Source organism: Megascapheus bottae, chromosome 18, assembly GCF_031878675.1.
Source record: "Megascapheus bottae isolate mThoBot1 chromosome 18, mThoBot2.hap1, whole genome shotgun sequence".
NCBI classification, from domain to species: domain Eukaryota; kingdom Metazoa; phylum Chordata; class Mammalia; order Rodentia; family Geomyidae; genus Megascapheus; species Megascapheus bottae.
The window spans coordinates 46,165,515-46,185,873 of record NC_143526.1 but is presented as its reverse complement, the minus strand read 5'-3'; positions in this window follow the sequence as shown (position 1 = coordinate 46,185,873).

Here is a 20,359-nt window from a genome sequence, read left to right as displayed (position 1 = left end):
TTCATCATTGAGGCCATATAAAATCCCTCTCTCTCTCTCTCTCTCTCTCTCTCTCTCTCTCTCTCTCTCTCTCTCTCTCTCTCTCTCTCTCTCTCTCTCTCTCTCTTTCTCCTTCCCTCCCTCTCTTCCTGAAATCTCTCTAATCTCAGGAGCTGCTCTGTTAAGTTTCATTCCTCTATGGTCCCAGGCTCAGCTCCCTGCCTGCAACTTCCCCGCACCTCCTCCCTTTAGTAAAACATACAACCACACAGCAGCGGTCGCCTAAGGGAGAAGGGGCCCAGGTTTGGCGCTGGGTTGGACTTCATGATGTCCCCTGCGCTGACCTGCCCAAATTGCTCACAGACTGGCAGGCATTTTGCATTCATTAAAGAGTCAACCATCTGGCTGATCAGATGCTCTTCGCTCTGACATAGACGAATTGAGAATTATTGAGCACAGAGACACCAGCTCATCACAAGGTGAAATCAGTTGCTTGGAAATAAAGAAATGGCCAGGCCCTGGGGATTATTCCAGACAGGAATGTGAGTAACCCCAGGCCCCCAGAGAGCCCGAGCGGGTGGGGCAAAAGCTGGGTGTGTGCCGGGCACAGGTCCCTCCTCTCTGCAACCCCTTTGTTCTCTGCCCCATCATGCTTGGAACCCACACAGATTCCAACTTAATGCTCCGAAGAAGTCAATGGCAGAAAGGCAAGCGAGGTGACATAAGCGTCAAGATAACACTTGTTTTTCCTATTTTGTAACTTCTGTTTTGATGCATGAAAACATATCGTTCCCCCCCCCAGGTGGAAAGTGTCAGAGACCAAGGAGTTAAATGGAACAAAACAAAGACCCTCTAGCCTTGAGCAAATCGCATCTGGTTGAGTCATCTGCACAAAATATTTCTCAGAATAACCGCAGGTGGTTGCTTGGGTTAGCACAACGGCCAAAAGAGCAGCCTGACCCACCCCTAACCTTGAGACTTCTCCTTCTTGTTATCACAGAAACTCTCCATCCCCCCCCCCCCTCTATACTCCCTTCCTTACACTCAGGGTATATAAACCCTGCTTTACTTTTAATAAATGAGGCCTTGACGCGACTCAGATTGTCTCTGTCTTTCTTTATGCGCCTGGTCTCCTTCCTCTCTTTCCCCCATTGGTTTTCTTCTTTCAGGAGGTGCCTCTTCGAGCCGCACGAATAGCTGAACCCGCGGGTCGGGAGAAGTGGCGCCCAACGTGGGGCTCGAAGCACGGTGACCTACCGGACGGCGTGGAGAACAGGGGACCCCGATTATATTAAGGTAGAGACGCCCACACCGCATCGCTCGTGCACCGTGGGAGAGTCTTGAGGTAAGTTCTGCCGTCCCATCAACCATGGGCAAAGCATTATCAAAAGAGGTTTTATTTATAAAAGAAATGAAAGGATCACTTAGGGAGAGAGGAATAAGAGTTAAAAAGAAAGATTTGGTAAAAATTCTTTTGTTTTGTTGAAAGAAAAATATGTCACTAAAACCTTATAAAAATATTTATCCTATTATTCCTAAGACTTCTCCTGATAATGGCAGGCTCAACCCCTCCTCTGAGGTGGAGCTAGAGGAGGAGGCAGCGCATTATGAGGAAGAAAGATATGGCCCTTTTTCTCTTCCCCAAGTTTCTGCAGCTACACAGACTCCAGAGATAAGGGCCCTTCACTGGCCCACCCCTCCCCCCTATCCAGACACCTCTCTCCCGTCAGCCACACCACAGAAATGGTGAGATCATTTTCTGTTCCTCCGGAGGTGCAAGGTCTCCTTAAATCCAAAGACTCTCTCTTGAAACAAGTGACAGAATTAAAAAACGTGCTTCATTTAAAAAAGAGAGTTAAGGGACCTCACTTTGCAAATTCATGATTTACAAATGGATCTTGTTGGGGAAGCCGTGACTACCCCCCATGCCTCGGGTAACAAGCCTGCTAAAACACCCTCGGCCTCAAAGAGCCGCAGTAGTAGACTCAGATCCGGGGCGCAAACTGTTTCCCTCTCCTTCCCCGTAATTACTCGCTCTAACACTCAACCTCGGGAACAAGAGGGGGAGGGAGGAGAAGCGGGAGAGGAGGAGGCAGACACCACCAGAAGACAGGAGGAGGGACAAAACCTAGATTCCTCTGCCTCCGAGGAGGAAGGGGGTGATCAGGAGGAGGCAAGGAGAGATTCTCAAATTACATATAGGAGATTGAAGTTTAAACAAATTAAAGAATTACATTCGGCTGTTAAGAATTATGGAATTAATGCCCCTTTTACTTTAACAGTACTGGAGGGCCTCGGGGGTGAGGGACATTTATTGCCTCTTGAGTGGCACAAGATTGTACAGTCTGTTTTAACCAGGAGTCAATATCTAACCTGGAAAGCTGAATTTATAGATAAGGCAGAAAATCAAGCTATTACCAATAAAAAACATACACAAATGGCTTCATGGTCTTCTGATAAAATTTCAGGGAGGGGCAAATTTGCCTCGGAGGAAAAACAACAAAAACTCCCTGCAGGAATATTAACCCAGACTGCTCAGGCTGCCCTGGCCGGCTGGAGAGCCGTGCCTGCTGCAGGAGCGGTTACTACCTCTCTTTCCAGGGTAGTACAAGGCAATAATGAACCATATTCTCAATTTGTTGCCAGACTTTTGGAAGCAGCTGAAAGAATATTAGGTGAGGTAGATACAGATAATATTATAGTTAGACAGTTGGCCATAGAAAATGCTAATGCAGCCTGTAAAGCTGCTTTAAGAGGCAAAACAAAGACCCTAGATTTAAATGGTATGATTAAAATTTGCAATGATGTGGATTCCTTTGAACATAAAATGTCTAAATCTATTAATTTGGCCATTGGAGCCATACTCCAAAACCAGACTCCACCTTCAGGAAAACTAGGACAAATATCTAGCCCTAAAAACTGTTTTAAATGTGGACAAATTGGACATTTTGCTAGAGAATGCCCTGGAACTATTAAACAACCCAATGTTCCTGGGACGATTCCCTTCCTCCTTCCCCCTGGCCTTTGTCCTAAATGCAGAAGAGGCCGTCACTGGGCTAAAGAGTGCCGGTCCAAGACCGATATAAATGGCCAGCCTTTATCTGTGGTCTCGGGAAACGGGCTACGGGCCCCAGTAGGGGGCCCTACCTACCCACCACGACAACCAATGACCCCTCCCGCCCAAAATCTGCCTCTGATGCAAACATCGCTGACTCAGACTTGTTCCGAGCCACTGCAGGCAGCGCAGGACTGGACCTCTGTTCCTCCACCACCAGAATTATAACTCCAGAGGAAGGAACAGTTGTTATAAACTCTGGAAGGTTCGGGCCTCCCCCGCCAGGAATGTTTTTTCTTATTATAGGCCGAGCTTCAAGCTCACTGCAAGGACTCTCCTTTAAAATGGTTTATCTGAATAAAAAAAGGATCTGAAAGGAATTCTCTTAAATGTTTGCTCAAAAGGGAAAATAATCATGGAATGTTCATGTAAGTCGTAAAAGGTTTGAGTATGTCGCCAATGGTATGAGTATGTCTTGAGTAAAGTTGGTATGCAGTTAAACTGCAGTAATGTAAATAGAGTCAGAATTGATTCACTGATGTGAGGGGTTGCTATACTTGGATGTATATTTTCTAATTGTGTGGGTTTTCTTGGGTGCAGAACTGGGAGGGAATGCTGTATGCCCCTCCAAACCAAAGAATGCTGTCTGCCCAGCATTCTGCCCAGGTCTGATAGCAATTGTTAGCCCCCCCCCCCCCACCAGGCCATATGTTATCTCTGGTATCAGAGGCAGCCCCAGGAGTCATTTAAAGGAAAACTTGGGAAAGCTAAACTAGCTGACAGTGCTAACCATAATTCAGTCCAGTCCTTCCAGGCCTTACAGGTTGATCTAGGGACATGTTCATCGTCTGGTTTCTAACATCCTGGCTCTCCCACAGCTATCCCTAAAGGATTTTTTAAAATTGTAATAGATATAAAAGACTGTTTTTTCTCCATTCCCCTCAATCCTGGAGATTGTAAAAGATTTGCCTTTTCCATACCCATGATAAACCATAAAGGCCCTAATCCCCGCTTTCAATGGCGAGTGTTGCCACAGGGTATGGCTAATTCTCCCACTCTTTGTCAAAAATTTGTGGCTCAATCCATAGACCCAATTCGTGTTCAATACCCTCATATATATATTATACATTATATGGATGACCTATTAATTGCTGCCAAACTAGAACTGGAGGCACATCAAGTGACTCAAAGAATAGTTATTGCTTTACAAGACAGAGGACTTTTTATCTCCCCAGAAAAAATTCAAACTTGCTATCCCTTCTTGTTCCTGGGTTTTCAATTAGAACCCTCTTTAATATATGCTCAAAAAATTCAAATCAAAAGGAATAAGCTAAATTGTCTAAATGATTTCCAAAAACTCCTTGGAGACATTAATTGGCTACGTCCTCACCTTAAATTAACAACAGGAGATCTCAAACCCCTGTTTAATATTCTACAGGGAGATTCTGACCCTTCCTCCCCCAGAAAACTTACGCCCGAAGCTGAAAAAGCCCTAATAAAGTTAGAGGAGGCCATTACACAACAAAATATAGGTTACTTCAACCCCTCCTTGACCCTTTATTTAATCATTTTTGCCACAGAATTTACACCCACCGGTTTATTGTGGCAAAAAACCGTGCCCCTGTTATGGATTCATGCCTCCGCCTCTCAGTCCAAGGTACTCCCCTCCTACCCCTTTTTGGTCTCCCAACTTATTTTTCTGGGGCTCAAGACTTCTGTCAAATATTTTGGCAAGGATCCTGATATCATAATCACCCCTTACTCTAAGGAACAAATTAATTGGTTACAACAAAGACAAGATGATTGGGCTGTTTTATGCACTGGGTTCCAGGGTAGCTTTGATACTCACATGCCCAGCGACAGACTTATTCAATTCCTTAATATTACTCCTTTTGTTTTTCTAAAAAATACCTTAATAAAGCCCATCCCCAATACTTTGAGCATTTTTATTGATGGTTCAAAAAATGGAAAAGCTTCATATGTTATTAATAATGTTTCCCACTTTGTAAATACTTCCTTTAAATCTGCTCAGTTAGTAGAATTATTTGCTGCGCTTTGTGTTTTTCGGTTATTAAAGACCCACCCTTTTAATCTGTTTTCGGATAGCCATTATGTTGTTAGAGCTTTACAAGTTTTAGAAATGGTTCCGGTTATTCAGCCTACTACACCTACTTTTCAATTATTTTTTGAATTGCAAAAACTTATTAGACAACGTTCGTACCCTTTCTTTGTAGGACATATTCGTGCTCATTCTGGCCTACCTGGGCCACTAACCCGGGGCAATGAATTAGCTGACTTGGCAACCCAAATAGTTACCTTATCTCAAACAGTTAATCCGGTGACCCTTGCACAAGAGGCCCATGCTGTTCACCACCTTAATGCGCATACCCTGCGCTTAAAATTTAAAATTACTAGAGAACAGGCAAGACAAATTGTTAAAAACTGGAAAAATTGCCTAACCCTGCTCCCTGAAACCCATGTAGGTGTAAACCCCAGAGGGCTCATACCTGGACAACTTTGGCAGATGGATGTTACTCATGTCCCCTCCTTTGGAAGGTTAAAATATGTACATGTTACCATTGATACCTTTAGTGGATTTATTTGTGCCTCTGCTCATTTAGGGGAGGCCACAAAAGATGTTATAAACCATCTCCTATATGTTTTTTCTGTCATGGGACAACCCCAAACTATAAAGACGGACAATGGGCCCGGATATACCAGTCAAAAGTTCAAACAATTTTGCTCCCAAATGAGCATAAAACATATTACTGGAATCCCCTACAACCCCCAAGGACAAGGAATAGTGGAAAGGGCTCATCAGACTTTAAAAAACACCCTCATTAAACTTGCCTCACAAGAAACATTATATTCCCTTAAAGGAAACTATAAGACTTTGCTATTACATGCTCTCTTTGTTTTAAACTTTTTAACTCTTGACACTAATGGCAAATCTGCTGCAGAACGCCTTTGGCATCCCACCACGCAAACAGACTACGCCCAGGCCCTATGGAAAGACCCACTGATGGGAAAATGGAACGGCCCTGACCCAGTCATTATCTGGGGAAAAGGATCAGCTTGCATTTATAATTCTAAAGAAGGGGGAGCTAGATGGTTGCCTGAAAGATTAATAAAACCATATAATAAACAATAAAGCCATATAACTAATTCCAGGGTGGCGCCTGAGAACAAAAATATTTTTCTTTTACAGGTCAACAACCATGATGATGAGGCCTTCCCCGTCATCACTCCGCATGATGCTATTGACGGTGATGCTCTCTGGCAGAAGTTGTCCTCCAAAATCAATGAGGATTAGACTTACTTTTTCTACAGCAAGGAGGCTTATGCGCGGCTTTAAAGGAAAAATGCTGCGTATATGTAGATAGAACAGGACTTGTTAAGGATAGCTTGGAAAAAATTACAGCTAGCCTAGAAAAGCGAAAAAGAGAAAGGGAAAAACAAGAATCTTGGTATCAAAATTGGTTCTCCACATCTCCCTGGCTATCAACTCTTTTACCCTCCCTCTTGGGCCCCCTTGTGGGACTTCTCCTCCTAATTTCTTTTGGCCCTTGGGCTTTTCAGCGCCTTACGCGATTTATAAAAAATCAAATTGATTCTGCCTTTTCCAAAAACTCAATCTCGGTGCATTATCATCGCTTAGAGGCTCAGGATGACCCTGTAGGGTCCGAAACAAGCACTCCCGAAAGAGGGCTCCAGTTTCATACACTTCTTGGCTGATAAACCCCAAGCGGCTAGAGAGCATCCAATGACGGGATTATTATGGAGCTTACCCTGGGTGGCACAACATACAGAGGCCGTCGAGGCCGGCTCAACAAGGCATGTTGCCAGGAGTAAGGGTCCCTCCATATAGCCTAAGACAGGGTGTTCTCTCCACCTATAGAGACCTTGTTCTTTAAAGGAAAGGGGGAATTGTCAGAGACCAAGGAGTTAAATGGAACAAAACAAAGACCCTCTAGCCTTGAGCAAATCGCATCTGGTTGAGTCATCTGCACAAAATATTTCTCAGAATAACCGCAGGTGGTTGCTTGGGTTAGCACAACGGCCAAAAGAGCAGCCTGACCCACCCCTAACCTTGAGACTTCTCCTTCTTGTTATCACAGAAACTCTCCATCCCCCCCCCCCTCTATACTCCCTTCCTTACACTCAGGGTATATAAACCCTGCTTTACTTTTAATAAATGAGGCCTTGACGCGACTCAGATTGTCTCTGTCTTTCTTTATGCGCCTGGTCTCCTTCCTCTCTTTCCCCCATTGGTTTTCTTCTTTCAGGAGGTGCCTCTTCGAGCCGCACGAATAGCTGAACCCGCGGGTCGGGAGAGGAAAGAAGCAGAATTCCCAAGTCAGGGAAGCAGGCAGGAAATACAAAGAAAAATTATGAAGTTCACTGAAGCCCGAGGTGGGGCTGGCGAGATTGTCCCCACACGGTGGGAGGAGCAGCCCCTGCGTCCTGCAGTCCACACCTCCATCTGCCCCTGTGCCCTTTGGCCCAGTTCTTAGCCCATTGGTCTTAGTCCCCTACTACCTGTGTCCCCTCTGCAGCCCCCTGGTCCCCAGGGCCTCCCCATCCAGCCCTGAGCTCGCCGACCACTGGCCCTAGCTATTTCTGTCCTCCGGCCTCACGGGACCTCCCCTCTCACCCTGTCACCTTCAGCTCTGGCTCCAACTATGGACCCTCCGGTCACCATGTCCCTTGTTAGGAGAAACTGGGTCCTTTGTGAGGTGACACCCTGCAAGCCTCTGCCACCCCAGCCCGGAAGCCATGGCTTGCTACAGGAAGTCACCAGGGGGCTGAGAGAAGGCCTGGCCATCAGCTCAGGAGCCCCCAGCCAGCTTCCCATCCCAGCTCCCAAACTCTATCACATCTGTGTCCAACGCTTCACCCCCCAAACCCCCTCCTCTTTAAGGACCATCTCGCTTCTTTGAAGACCTCAGTGGAAGCCAATGTGTCGGGAATTTGTACAATTTTTCTTGCTTTTGTGTCAGTGCAGATAGCTCTGTAAGTGCACTCTGCTGTTCCCTCGTGTTTCTCTAAGTGTGTCCTGTGTCAAATCCTAGATGTTAGATTCTGCCAGTCATTATACTGAGGAAGATTATCCCAGGGCCGGCTGGTCTCCCTCCTTCCCTTCCTCTCTCCCTCCCTCTCTCCTCCCATCCTCCATCTCTCCTTCCCTGTTTCCTTCCCTCTCTTCCTTCTTTCCTACCTCCTTCTCCTTTCCTTCCTCCACTCCTTTTTCCCTTCCTTTCTTCTTTCCTCCCTTCCTCCCATCTTTCCCTCCCTCCCTCCCTCCCTCCCTTCCTTCCTTCCTTTCTTCTTCCTCCTTCCTCCTCCCTTTCCATTTGATGTCCTGTGTACCTACTCGGTGTGTGAAGAAACCTCCCAGCGGCATGAAGTTGTAGGGACTGTTACAAGGATAAGCTGTGAAGTCAATGAGTCGGCAAACTTTAGTAACTTCTCATTCATGTCAGATGCCTTGTCTTGAAAACGGACTGACTCCATGCTCCAGATTCACCAACTCACAGCTCACCTCTTTAAATTTACACGTCGTCAGCTTGCCTCTTTACACTAGGAAGTGTGGCGTTTAGCACATTCACAACATTGTGAATGAAGATGGCAAAATGCAATTCACTGAGAGATGTTGACTGACAAGGGCTGGGATGGGGTAAGAGGGGTGTGTGTGTGTGTGTGTGTGTGTGTGTGTGTGTGTGTGTGTAATACCACATCAGATCCCATCTGAACAATTAATACACCCTTGAATGGAATGAATGGCAGGGCTGCAGAAGGTCTCTGTTGAGGGAGCAGGGGAGGAGAGTGAATGAGGCCAGCACACTTTATGTGCCAGTGAGGAAATGGGACCGACCGCAAAGCTTGTGAGGATGAGGAGGGGGGATGAGTGACAGCGATGGGGGAGGGCCATCAAGATGCAGACATGGACTTGTTAGAATGAGCTCAGCCCAACAGCTCTACATCTAAAAGGCACGTGGCAAGTGAAGGGCGTTCGTGTTTAAAACAGGTCAGCAACACAGAAATCCAGGCCTCACAATTCTGTCTTCGCCAGGTTTCACCAGGTGGCAATTTCTGCTGTGCATGCTTTTTGTTCTGCTCCTCTGGGCTGTACCAGGAACAGGAAGCTCTGACATCACTTCCTGAGACAGCGCCAGGCTCCAGAAGCCTCTAGATGCAGGCCAAGGCCAATTCCGGACCCCATCTCTGACGTAGGGGCACTGGTGATGTTTTGAGAAATTTCTGTTAGAAAGTAGGTGCTCCATAACTCCAATTTCACAGAAACATAAAAGGTGCGAACCTGTATGTTTACAAAATCAAAAAAAGAGGAAAAAAGAAGCAAAAGGCAAATGCTCAGAGGTTTTTTTTAATGTAAAGAGAAATTGGAAGAAAGATGAATAACCACTTCTTGAGTAAGAGAAATTACACGGGAAATCTTTTTTTATATATTATAAATGGCTTCAATTTTCAGAGATACACGAGGATGTAATTTCCGTGGAAGTCGTTACAGTTTGCTGATTAAATAAAGTGAATGGCAGGATTGGGTGGCACAGCCACAAATGGGGGCAAACCCACCAGCCCCCTCTCTCCATCCCTCCAGTGCTGCAGCCCTGCACAGCCACAGCTGTGATCTGTCCTCTGTAGGGCTCTGGGCTTGGGATGCTTCTAGTCAGAGAAACCTGTGTGAGTGGAAGCTCAGCACTCAGCAGGACCCTGGCAAGGGTTACGCATGTTTAAGAATGCACGTGGAAGACGTGTCATTCTTTTTCCTTCCTAAACACATTCCGCATTGCATTTATCCATCAGTCCTGCGGTGAAAACTGAGCATTTTCCGCCTCCTGGCTGTGCCAGGTTTTATGTGGACATATGTGTTCATTTCTCTTGGATGTATATCAAGAGTGGAATCGTCAGATGTCTATTTAATTGTCTGAGGAATGTCAAGACTACTTCCCGGGTAGCTGAGAGGTCCCCATCCGGACCCCCGCAGACACTGGTGACAGCGGCTCTGCTCCAGTAGACCCTGAGCCGCCATGTCATCTGGTGGCCCACCACAGCTGTGCTCCTGGGGTGGCGTGCTGGCTCCTTGTGCCTTTAATTAGCATTTCCCTGATTACTAAGGACGTCAAGTGTCCTTCTCAAATCTTATTGGACTTTTTCTCAATCCTCCACAAAAATGTGCATTTAGACGGTTTGCTTTTTTTTTAACTGTATTTTTTTTTTGTCTTTTCTTTTTTGGCACTGGGGATCGAACCCAGGACATTGCACTTGCTAGGCAAGCACTTTGCCACTGTGCTACATCCCAGCCTGACAGTTTGCTTTTTACATTGAATTGTCGTTCTTCCTCCTCCTCCTACTCTTCCTCCTCCTCCTCCTCTTCTTCCTCTTCTTCTTCTTTGCAGTTTGTTAACATCTTTATGCATTCTGGCTCTAGTTGATGCAATACTGGCAAATATTTTCTCCTTTTGTGTTTGTTGTCTTCCACTTTTTTTGTGGTGCCCTTTGAAGTATTTTTGTTTTATTTCATTTTGTTTGTGATACTGGGGTTAAAATTCAGGGTTCTATGCTTGCTAAGTTTGTTTGCTTAGCTGGTACTTTACTACTTGAGCCATGCCTCAAGCCAACCACAAGAAGGTTTTGTTTGGTGGATTGTCTGTTTTGTTTGGTGGATTACGATCTCTTTTCATGGATGATAGTCTCTATGGAAAGAAGCTGTGTTGAATTGTCAATGTGGTCATTTCAGCTTTGACATTCTGGCTTGAATCCACTGGTGTCCACTTCTGCACATGAAGGAAGAGCCCTCCTTATCCACTTCCTTTCTGTGGTCAGTTGTCTGTCCTGAGTGCTGGATAGACGCCCCTTTCCCAAGCTATGAACAGTACGCTCGTTCTTATCTAAAATCAGCGGAGGACAGACAGGTCTCATTTCAAGATGCTGAAGTTTCTGAAATTTCTTTCAACATTTTTTAGTTTTCAGACTGAATTTTTATAATTCTTTTGTTGTTATTGCTGTCTTATTTTTTCATGTGTAAGAACATTTTTACCTTTATTTTATAAAATAGTTCCAATATCTTTATATTATAGTGTATCAAAAGCAAGCTGTGCATATATTCCATGTCAAGCTCCAAACTGCAAAATTCTGGGTAAGATAGCAAGTTGTAAGCTGTATGTACTCAAATCACAGGTAGTATTTTAAACAAAAGTGAGTTTTAACACTTCAGAGAATGAGGGTTTTTTTTATCAGACATGTCTTTAGTCTTATCATTTTATGCTGTTCTATGCAAGTAGAATTGCTTTCTTAATTTCGCTTTCAGATTGTTCACTAATTGCAATATATAAAATCCCAATTAATTTGTGTTTCTGTGTATGTGTCTTTATATATCTGTGCCTGTGTGTATGTATGCGTGTATATTTCTGAGTGTGTGTGTGTGTGTGTGTGTGTGTGTGTGTGTGTGTGTGTGTACTAAGGCTTGGGTTTAGGGTCTCATGCTCTCACTGGCTTTTTTGATCACAGTGGGTGTGCGCCAGTTAAGCCCTACCTCGGGTTCCACCTTTTTATTGGTTAATTGCAGTGCTGGGCTCTGTGCACAGACGGGCCCGCTTGTGCTGACTTAGATATACAATCCAGCTCGGATTACAGACATGAGCACGGCCGACTCTCATGGTGGAGCCTTGCATCCTGGGGGCTTGCTGTACGAGTTTCATCCATTGTGACAGATTCAGGGTAGATTCCATGTAGAATAAGTCATCTCTAAGTAGACATGTCTTCATTTCTACCTTTTCAGCCTCAATGTGTCTTATTTTACTGACAGATTTCATTTCCGAATCTGGGAGGAAGTGATGAAAGCGTGTTTTCTCATCTGCCCTGGCTGTAGAGGACATATTTCCTGGGGAGTGGGGAGCGGGAGCGGGGAGCGGGGAGGGAGGTAACCATATTCTCTGCGATGCTGGGAAGGCCTTCTGCTATCCCTGATGGGTCCACAATTGTCATCGCAAAAGGGCACTGGGTTTTTATAAGAATCTTCTATGCACTTATCAAAATTATTCGATTTCTTAAAAGAAATAAAATCCATTTGGCATGATGTACGGTGAGCCAAACCCCGTGTAGTGGAATAAGCTCCCCGTGATCATGTCACATGCTGCTGTGAGTGCTGCCAGATTTCATGTGCTGGTATTTCATCCAGGATGTTGGCTTCCATGTTTGGGAGAAACATCCGCGAGTGGCTTTCTCACCATACCTTTTCCAGTTCTGTGCCAGTATTTAAGAGGCCATGCAGAATGAGCAGGAAGGGTTTGTGCAGAATTGCTATTAGCTATTCTGTGTGGTGGAGCTTGGAGGGAGTTCAGGTTGGCCGCGTGGTTTGGGAGCGTGTGTGGTTTGCACACTCAGCCTGTACACTGGGTTTGTCTTCATGGGTTTTTTTCCTTGTGGAGTATATCTCAATACTTTGTGTTTTTCTAGGACTTTTTCATTTTCATCTGCGTTGTCAAATTTGTCAGCCCATAATTGTGCAGAGTAGTATTTCCTCGTACGGTGGGTAGTAATGCCTCTTTTTTGTCCTGGTTTTATGAGTTTAAGCCTTCTCACTTTGCTTCCTAGATTGTCTTGGTAAAAAAAAATGATACTTTCATTCATACTTTTCAAAGGGTTTGTGTCCTTATTCATTTCTTTCTCTTTCTTAAGATATGTTTTTCTTTTTTTTGAGCTGATGGATAAAGCTGTTAAGTATGTATAACTTTTTGTTGGATTGACCTTTATAATAAAGTATCTATCTAGCTCTTTCTCAATATATGTAGATATAGATATCAATATACTGGTAACCAATACCTTGATATACCTATATCTTGATATATTTATATCAGTATATATAAAACCTTTAAGTAATTGTACAAAGGGAGTTCTAATAGTTGTTTGTTTATTCCTCACATTAGCAAAGCCACCTGTCTCTTGTGGTTATTTTTGTATGGCATTATTTTCTGTGTTCTGTGTTCAGTGTCCTTTTGGAACCTGAGTCATGTCTCTTGCAAATGGCAAGCACGTTTGCACCGTGCCCCTCATCGTCCAGCCCACCGCTGCCTTCTAGTAGATGCGTCTGGCCCACCGCCGTGCACTGCAGCAGGCTGGCTCTGGGGCCACATCCCCCCTGGGAACGGTCGTGCCTCTTCTCTCTTTGCTTCATAATGTTCTTCAAGAAAACCTAGGTATTATTGTGTTATGTGACACCAGAAATCAGAGTCATTGCCTCCCAGGCTTGTGGCTGCTATCTCTATTAGTTTTGGGGATTTTGCTTGTTTTGTTCTTTTCAGAAGAATTCTCTGCAATCTGTGTTCTTTATGGAGGCCTCTGTTTGCTGAGTTGTTGGATACTGATTAGGCAGAGAAGTCTTCAACTGCACCTGGGTAGGATATCTCTGGGTATTTTCCACCATGGGGCTGTGGCTAGACCTGTCTGTCTTCCCCATTCTTCAGGGTGTGTCAGCGTGAGGGCACAGGACCTCTGTTCCTGCCAGATACCTTTACAGTTTCATGTGTGTGCGGATTCCCCTCTTTCCCCGGAAACTTCAACACTTTCCAGATCTGCTGTGGAGATATGGTCCTCTCAACTTCAAAAAAATTATTCAACTTTGCTAGCGTCTCCTGTACTGCTCACTCAAGCTGCACAGCCACCCCTGCTCTCAGCTGCACAGCTACCCCTACTCTGGGCTGGTCCCCTTCCTCTGCCTCCACAGTTGGGTCTACAGATGTAAGCCACTCTGCCTGCCTACGTTAGGGAAATTTTTTTGTTTACAGAAAACTTTCTGTGAGAACAGAAAGAGCCCCATCTGTTTGTCCATCCTCCTTACCGCATGCCTTTTGTTACCATGAAAGTCTCATTGTTGTACATTTTTTACAATACAGCCAAGATTGACAAATTATTATTATTGTTGTCTAAATTCCAGTGTGCTACATCACAGCTTTATTTCTGCACTGTACACACTGTGAGTTTCTGTGTCTCTTTGGCACAGTGTCAACATGCATGATGTCATTTATCTACCATTAAAATAGCACATCCTAACCATCTCAGGATAAGTTACCCAAGTCTTCCATGTTTATTCACCCTCTATTCTCCCTGAACTCCTCCTCTCCCCATCCCCAAATGGAAGATTGACTTCCCCTCTTTTTCTGTCTTTTCCAGAATGCTGGAATCCAGTGCACAGCCTTTCGGGCTGACTTCTTTGTCTTCACAGCACACCATTTGAGGTGCCGACTGTGTGTTCTCATCTTAAAGGCTCATGTCTGTGTGTGGCTGAGTGAGATTTCATCAAACGAATGTACCGCACGTTTTGCCCATTCACCTGACCAAGGACAATTTGCTTTCTTTCCGTTTTTGGCAATTAGGAATACCATTGCGGCATACATTTGTGAGGTGTAGCTGTGAACCTACGTTTTGGGAAAACTTGGGCAAATTCCTAAGAGCAAAGATGCCAGGTCTGACCACACGGCTAGCCTTGTGGGAAAGGACCCCATTGTCTTCCCCAGGGGCCGTCTATCCTCCACCCCATTGGGAGACAACAGCCACAGCCGTCACTCAGCACCATCATCGCTCTCTGTGCTGTCACAGTTCCAGGATTCTACCTTTATCATCCCGGCGTCATCTTCTCATATGCTTACTGGTCATCCCATTTCTTTTCTGAAGTATCTGTTCACATAGTTTGGCCCTTTTAGTGGGATTGTTTGTATTTTCCTGATGGAATTTTTGGAGTTTGCTCCTATGTTTTTCTGTCTGTCTGGGTTTGATAGCTGTCTATCTCCTTAGGCAACTTATAAACTAACTGCTAGTAATTGTTTTAAGCCAACACTCCCCTGGGAGGAGACCTTTCCAGGGTGTGAGTTGCAGGTCAAGGCCTAGCCTTGTAAGAGAGGCCCCTTCCAGCAGGCCACTCTCCAGCTCTGGTGGTCTTCACAACACACTGAGCATGTGTGCAGCTATTTTTCAAAGTCACTGTGGAGCTGGAGAGTGGACCAGGGAAAGAAGGGTAAAAATATCACAAAGCTCATTGTTCTTGACACAACTCAGCTATTTTCAAAAAAAGAAAATACCTCCTGCATGACTCTAAGCCTTTGGTTAATTTATAGGTTTTTTTTTTTTTAATTTATTTTCTTGGTGGCCCTAGGGGTTCCACTCAGAGCCTTCGACTTGCTAGGCAAGCACTCCGTCACTTATGATACACCGCCCGCGCCTTCGGCTTTAGTTATTTTTCAGATAAGACCTCGTATTTCCCCTGCTCTACCTGGACCCGTGTTCTTAGCACACCTCTCAAGTGGCTGGGATGGTAGGCATGAATCATCATGCCCAACTCTTGAGAGTTCTTCAAAAGCTTATTGTCCCTGCCTTTGCAGGGCTTTTTGGTCATGGAAAAGTGACTATCTCTAGGCTTTATTGTTTTCATTTCTCTTTCTTCCTGTATTTTTTTTTCAGCTTTTAAAGCGCTCTGGCTTTTACAGTTATAAAATCCCTCCCTTTGCTCTTTAGTCCCTCTTCATTCACGCCCGCGTGTCTCAGCTGCCTGGTCCCCTGTGGCTGTGGGGGGCCTGGCCTTGTTTCCAGAACACTGTCCGCTTTATGACAGGTTCCTTCCCTACAGCCACGTCTGCATGTCTTTGCCGCGCCGGCCCCGATCGGCTCACAGGCACATTTCTGAACACCACTGAAGGCACAAGGCTTCGGGCCCTGGCTCAGGCGTGACCGCTGGAGAAGGGCTTTGAGTTCCGCAGAGATCCCTTATCCTAAATGTCCCCTAGGGGCCTTCTTGCACTAATGCTGAGCTGCAGGTAGCATTTCAGGAACTTTTTGACAGGGACTAGGGGTCTGTCGACTGGCTTTGAGCTTACTCATGGCTAAACTTTTAGCATAGCAAAACCAGAGACTGGAGTTGGTAGTTGGAGATGACAAGGCCTGGGGCCAACTTTATGGGGTCTGAACTACCAGGGTTCTCTCCAGTTGTCTGGTTTTCGACTCTTATCAGCTGGTCATCATTAATTCAAAGAGAGTCAGTAAAAATTAATTTCAGTTCCAGGCCTGCCCTTAGCCACTGACTTGACCTCCGTGAGTGACTGCCTGGTTAATTCCTCACCAAGGGCTGAGCCCCCGCCAGCCGCAACGCTGTGCTAGCAGCGTAGCACTAGATTAAAGCCATGAGTGCTCATTGCCTTACAGCGCCCAGGGGCCAAGAGACTGGGCCCAGCCGGGCCAGGTCCTCAGCCCTTCTCTTCCGGGCGGTCCAAGGGCCAGGATGTGTAATCCAACTCCAGGCTCGATCATGCAAGGATCATTTCAGAGTTCGTGAGGCTTCAGGCAGCATGAGCTCCTCTCAGCTGTCAGATGGAGGTCTCAGCTTCTCCCTCCATCTCTTCCCCATGCACCTCTTGTGTCTCAGCTTCTCCTTCCATCCCCTGCCACATGTACCTCCTGTGTCCCAGCTTCTCCCTCCATCTCTTCCCCATGCTTCTCCCCAGTGTCTCAGCTTCTCCCTCCATCTCCTCCCCCATGCACCTCCCGTGTCTCAGCTTCTCCTTCCATCCCCTGCCGAATGCACCTCCCTAGTACTGACAAGTGTTTGTTAGCTACTATGAGGAAGTCTCCTAGCAAGACAAATCACCTGACCGTCTCCATGGCACAGCCATGGCATGGCATTCATGTCCTCTGCCTTGGTCAAAGGAACTGCAGGTCCCAGGGCCTCTCAAGCAGGAATGCATTGCAGAGAAAACACAGACTGGTGATCCCCCTCTTGGGCTCACCTCTCTCCAGACCCCACAGCAAGGAGCCCACCCCTTGCCTGCCCACGTCACCAGACCCCAATTCCCTCCAGGGTTTAAGGAAGGAGGACTGAAGGCTTCCTTCCATGTTTCACGTCAGAGCCAGCCTCAGTGGGCTACATCCTCACCCAGAGCCTGCCACCCAACTCCCGTTCCAGGAAACCCAGCCATGCCTATCAAGCTGGTTCCCAGATATCTTTGCCAAATGCAAAGCTACTTACTTACCCATGGAGGAAAAAACAATGTCTGCCCTGGTTAACTCTCAGCCCAGTGACCGCATCCCCTTAAGCCATGAAATTGCTAAGAGATTCGCTACAACAGCTCATTTTTTTTAACAAAAAGAAATTTTGTAAATTCAAAGTCTAATACAGAAGCTAATAATTGCTTTATCACTCTGAATAACTCATCATCATGCCAAAGCCTTGGCTCATTTTTCCTGTCTGTCCTGTAAAGAATGTATTTATAAATGCAGGCCAAGATTCCTGGAGAGCAGAGGGCTCCATTGTTCATTCTGAGAGACAATTGATTAGTAGTACCTTGAAGTCATTTTTCAAGGAATAACCATCAATATTAAGAGCTACCTGCCTTCCCAATTTATAATCAGCTGAAAACAGTTCTACTCCATGGAGAACATGTTTACATTTCCAACCCCGAATTAGTTTACAATTCCCAGGGTGGAAATCTGGTGTTGTGTTGTGGTTTCTCAGAAGCTCAGCTGTCCAAATACCAGTTGACAGGGGAGCCCTGCACAGACCTGGAAGGGAGCTGACCACACCAGCTGCCAGGTGTGCAAGCTCCCCCTCTCCACTCCCCCCACACAACAGCACCTGTGGTTCCCGGGAAGGCAGCAACAGGGGGGTGGACCAGAAAGAACCAAGGTCTGGATTCAGGAGGACCCAAATCTCAACCCTGGCTCCACCACTAGCTCTCACATCCAGAGAGAACTGCCTGAACTGGAGGTCTCTGTCTCCCCAAGAAGCCAGAGGGGTGGTGGTGTAAAATATGCATGAAGTATTGAATGGCATTACATAAGCTACTGTGATTTGACAGGTATAACTATGGTTTGGGGGCACAGGTTCCTTTCTAAGTTTTGAAAATATGTTAGTACAGAGAATTCCGGATGTAGACAAAGGTGGGATGGAGTTGTGAACCCCATGTATCCATGTGGGGAGCCAGACACAGTGGCTCAGTTCCTCCTGTAAGTGGGGACACTTGGCCCTCAGGTACTGGGAAGCAGAAGCTAAACCTTATTTCATCTACAGATGTGTCAAAGATACCTCTGAAAGATACAGGCTCTTTTACTTTGAGCAGTGTCGCTATAGTGAACTAAAAATAATAAATTAGCAGTGCCTTAAAATCTTCTCATTTATATGTTTTATTCTCTTTATTGCAGCTAACGCGCATACATTCTAAGTGTGTGTGTGCGTGAGTGTGTGCATACACATGGTGCTTTGTGTTTTCACGCTGTGCTAGCTGAGCACACGTTCCAGAGGCTTGGCCAATCTGAACCTTGCAGGTTTCTTCTCTTGGCTTTTGGTCTTGCATTCCCAGCACATTGCTGTGCCGGTAGGATTTCTGTCTTTCTATCTGAGAGAAGTCTGAAGGAGGAAAGTGGTTCTGGCTCTTTCTTTCGGAGGTCTCAGTGTCTGTCTGGCTGGCTGGCGGGGCCAGGTCTGGGCTATGTTTAGGCAGAGCACCTCAGTGGAAGGATATCTGGAAACAGCACGGCTCCCCATAGAAGCCAGGGAACCACTGGGAGGTAGAAATAGGGGCCAGAGCTAAGAAATAATCTTCAAAACTATACTCCACTTCCTCCCAATAAGTCTCACATTCCACCACCTCCTCTTTATCTATTCCATTTTTTAATCAGTCACTGGATTAAACCATTGATTAGGTCAGGACCTCACAAGAAGGCTCAGCTGTCTTATTAGAGCTGGGAGAAAGGAACGTGGCAGTCCCCGGAGAGCCCACTCCGTGGTCTGTGTTCTGGTGTGGAGCCCACAGCCGTGCCAGGGGCCTCTGTGGCCCTGAGCCCCATCACCTGTCAGTGCATATGGGCTGACTCCTCCCCAGAAAGGTAGGAGAGATGTCGATGCTCAGGTGGAGAGGGGGGGCCTCTGACGCACTGGGAGCTGCACCCCCCACCTGCTCCCCCTCCTGCCGAGGTGTCCGTGAAACCCCCACAGCCAGCTCCGGGCTGTCTGTACAGGAGATAGAGCATGGATTACAACACAACACAGGAAATGCTAGGCCAGCCAGCATTCCCACAAAGTCAGAAAGACTGAAGAAACCACACCACCCGCAGGCTCGTGAAGAGCAACGGAGGTGAGAATGGGTGCCGCAACCTCAGAGCCACACCAGCTGAGGAGAGCAAGGTAGACAAGCCAGGAGAGGCATCTCTGGCCGGCGCCTTCCCTGCCGTCTGACTGCCTCTTCTCTTCATAATTCAATTGCCAGTCCTGTGAGTAGCAGGCCGTTCCTTCTTCCGAGGAGAAAAGAAGGCTCGTAATTCTGAACATGAGGCCTTGGCCTGACAGTTCACAAGTGACACGGATTCTCTAATATCCAAGCCCGCCCCCTGCTTCTATTGGATGGGGTGGCCGGCTTTGGGAATGGGCAGGGAAAGCAGCAAGCAAGGCCTGCCTGACAGAGGGTGTCTGGAAGACTTGATGGCAAAGGCATGTCTTTGCACCCTGGAGACGCAGCTTTAGCTTCTAGTATGGTTTTCCTTTACCTGGGGATGTGGAGGGAGGGCCGCTAGCATGCCACTTGAAAAGCTTACAAATCACTCTTGCCAGTATAATAACTGAGCTGATCAGTACACTTGGAGGCAAGACATGTGCTGGGATAAAATTATTTTTCTCCCAAAGAGACGATGCACTTAGCAGCCAAGGGCCCATTAGCAAATCCTGTCGAGCCTTGTAAAGCCCAGCCAGGGCCACAGGACTCAGGAGTGAAAGCACGATGCTCTCAGCTGGAAGGCAGAATTATTTTATTACAAAAAAGACACTCAAAAGGCATTTTTGCTGATAGAAGGAGGTTTCCAGGAGGGCAAAGCCCACCCTACTTAGCTGTCTTTCTCACGATGCACTGAACTCCATGTGCTGCCCAGACTGTCATTATAAACTCTGCATTTCAGGGGGTCAGGAGCAAGCTATAAAAATTGACTTCATGCAGGCTGCAACTTCATAATCATCCTCTAAATGGATAAGCGCTCTCTTTCATCATTCCTAGTGGCAGCTTAAAAATTAACACTCTTTAGAGTTCCAGATGTTCAAAAGAAATAGAAAGTAGAAACCTCCTCCCAGGCATCTTTCAGATGCCGTTTGCCCCAGGAGCAGTGAGCCTCTCGGGTAGCATTCAGTATATGCCTCTAGCTCATGGCCTGAAAACGTTTTCATGGCTTCCTGCAGCAGAACACAAGCCAGCATCTCCCAGGGCCCTACATGGCTACCTGTCCAGCCTATAGCACTAGCAAAGACCCTGTCCGCTAGACAGAAAGGGAGAGCAGAGG